Source organism: Arachis hypogaea, chromosome 17 (assembly GCF_003086295.3).
Source record: "Arachis hypogaea cultivar Tifrunner chromosome 17, arahy.Tifrunner.gnm2.J5K5, whole genome shotgun sequence".
NCBI lineage: Eukaryota > Viridiplantae > Streptophyta > Magnoliopsida > Fabales > Fabaceae > Arachis > Arachis hypogaea.
This window is the reverse complement of record NC_092052.1, coordinates 91,208,750-91,211,759: the sequence shown is the minus strand read 5'-3', so window position 1 is coordinate 91,211,759 and position 3,010 is coordinate 91,208,750. Positions and strand designations below refer to the sequence as shown.

At 33.4% G+C, this 3,010-nt stretch overlaps 1 non-coding gene across 1 annotated transcript; it reads left to right on the top strand.

Annotated features, from left to right (window-relative positions):
* Positions 1 to 1,038: 1,038 nt before the first annotated feature.
* LOC112768408 (small nucleolar RNA R71) lies at positions 1,039 to 1,146 on the top strand. Its single transcript, XR_003185841.1, has one exon. It is a non-coding gene; the product is annotated as a small nucleolar RNA R71 (small nucleolar RNA).
* The last annotated feature ends 1,864 nt before the right edge of the window (positions 1,147 to 3,010 follow it).

The following is a 3,010-nucleotide window of genomic DNA, read 5'->3' as shown; positions in this document are numbered from 1 at the left end:
CCCAAGTCTATTTACTAAATAAATTAGCATTCAGCTTCATGATTGCACCAAGGAACTTGGCAACTTGCTCTTCAGTAACATCCTCATTCTCTTCAGAAGAGGAATACTCATCAGAGCTCATGAATGGCATAAGGAGGTTTAATGGAATCTCTATGGTCTCTAAATGAGCCTCAGATTCTTCTGGTTCCTCAAAGGGAAACTCCTTGTTGATCACTGGACGTCCCAGGAGGTCTTCCTCCTTGGGATTCACGTCCTCCCCTTCCTCCTTGGATTCGGCCATGTTGGTTATATCAATGGCCTTACATTCTCCTTTTGGATTTTCTTCTGTATTGCTTGGGAGAGTACTAGGAGGGGTTTCAGCGATCCTTTTACTCAGCTGGCCTACTTGTGCCTCCAAATTTCTAATGGATGACCTTGTTTCATTCATGAAACTCACAGTGGCCTTAGATAGATCAGATACTAAATTTGCTAAGCTAGCTAGATTCTGCTCAGAATTCTCTGTCTTTTGCTGAGTTGATGATGAAAAAGGCTTGCTATTAATCCTGTTTCTTCCACCATTGTTAAAGCCTTGTTGAGGCTTTTGTTGATCCTTCCATGAGAGATTTGGGTGATTTCTCCATGAAGGATTATAGGTGTTTCCATATAGTTCACCCATGTAATTCACCTCTGCTATTGCAGGGTTTTTAGGATCATAAGCTTCTTCTTCAGAAGATGCCTCTTGAGTACTGTTGGATGCAGCTTGCATTCCGTTCAGACTCTGAGAATCATATTGACTTGATGAGTCAATATTTTATTCTGAGCCAATATGGCATTCATAGTATCAATTTCAAGAACTCCCTTCTTCTGAGGTGTCCCATTACTCACAGGATTCCTCTCAGAAGTGTACATAAACTGGTTATTAGCAACCATGTCAATGAGTTCTTGAGCTTCTGCAGGCATTTTCTTTAGGTGAATGGATCCACCTACAGAAGTATCCAATGACATCTTAGTTAATTCTGACAGACCATCATAGAATATATCCAAGATGGTCCATTCTGAAAGCATGTCAGAAGGACACTTTTTGGTCAGTTGCTTGTATATCTCCCAAGCTTCATAGAGGGATTCACCTTCCTTCTGTCTGAAGGTTTGAACATCCACTCTAAGCTTACTCAGCTTTTGAGGAGGAAAGAACTTGGCTAAGAAAGCCGTGACCAGCTTATCCCAAGAGTTTAGGCTATCTTTGGGTTGAGAGTCCAACCACACTCCAGCTCTGTCTCTTACAGCAAATGGGAAAAGCATAAGCCTGTAGACCTCAGGATCAACCCCATTGGTCTTAACAGTATCACAGATCTGCAAGAATTCAGTTAATAACTGAAAAGGATCTTCAGATGGAAGTCCATGAAACTTGCAGTTCTGCTGCATCAGAGAAACTAATTGAGGTTTCAGCTCAAAGTTGTTTGCTCCAATGGTAGGAATTGAGATGCTTCTTCCATGTAAATTGGAATTAGGTGCAGTAAAGTCACCAAGCATCCTCCTTGCATTATTATTATTTTTGGTTGCCATATCCTCTTCTTGTTCGAAAATTCCTGTAAGGTTGTCTCTGGATTGTTGTATTTTAGCTTTTCTTAGATTCCTTTTCAGAGTCCTTTCAGGTTCTGGATCTGCTTCAACAAGAATGTTCTTGTCATTGCTCTTGCTCATGTGAAAAAGAAGAGGACTAAAGATACCGGGGATCCTCTTTGCCACAGTATAGAGGTTCCCTTGTGTGAGTAGAAGAAAAGAAGAATAAGAATGTAGAAGAGAAGAATTCGAACTCAGAGGAGAAGAAGGGGTTCGAATTTTGGGTGAAGAGAAGTGTTAGTAGATGAATAAATAAATAGAAGAAGATGAGGGAGAGGGAATTTCGAAAATTAATTTTTGAAAAAGAGTTTATGATTTTCGAAATTAAAGGAGAATTAAAATTAAAATTAAAATTTAAACAATTAATTAACTGAAAAGAATTTTTTTTGAAAAAGAGGAAGGCATTTTCGAAAATTAGATAGGGATAGTTAGTTAGGTAGTTTTGAAAGAGATAAGAAACAAACAAAAAGTTAATTAGTTAGTTGAAACAAATTTTGAAAATCAATTTTTTAAAAGATAAGAAGATAAGAAGTTAGAAAAGATATTTGAAAAAGATATGATATGAAAGGTATGATTAAAAAGATATGATTTTGAAAAAGATAAGATAAAAAAGATATTTTTGAAAAGATATGATTGAAATTAGTTTTGAAAAATATTTGATTTTTAAAATCACAATTAATGACTTGATTCACAAGAAATCACAATATATGATTCTAGAACTTAAAGTTTGAATCTTTCTTAACAAGTAAGTAACAAACTTGAAATTTTTGAATCAAAACATTAATTGTTGATAATATTTTCGAAAATTATGAGATAAAATTAAGAAGAAGATTTTTGAAAAATATTTTTAAAATTTTCGAAAATAAATAAGAAAAATGAAAAAGATTTGATTTTTGAAAAAGATTTTGAAAAAGATAAGATTTTTAAATTGAAAATTTGATTTGACTCATAAGAAACAATTGAATTTTAAAAATTTTTGAAAAAGTCAATCCAAATTTTCAAAATTTATGAGAGAAAAAAGGAAAGATATTTTTTTAATTTTTGAATTTTTAATGATGAAAGAGAAAAACAAAAAAAAATGACTCACAACATGAAAATTATGAATCAAAACACATGATGCATGCAAGAACACTATAAATATCAAGATGAACACCAAGAACACTTTGAAAATCATTATGAACATCAAGAACATATTTTTGAAAAATTTTTGATGCAAAGAAAACATGCAAGACACCAAACATAGAAATCTTTAATGCTTGGACTCTAACAAACGAAAAATACATATGAAAAACAAGAAAAGACACAAAACAAGAAAATTTAAAGATCAAACAAGAAGACTTACCAAGAACAACTTGAAGATCATGAAGAACATTATGAATGCATGAATTTTCTAAAAATGCATAAATTTTTA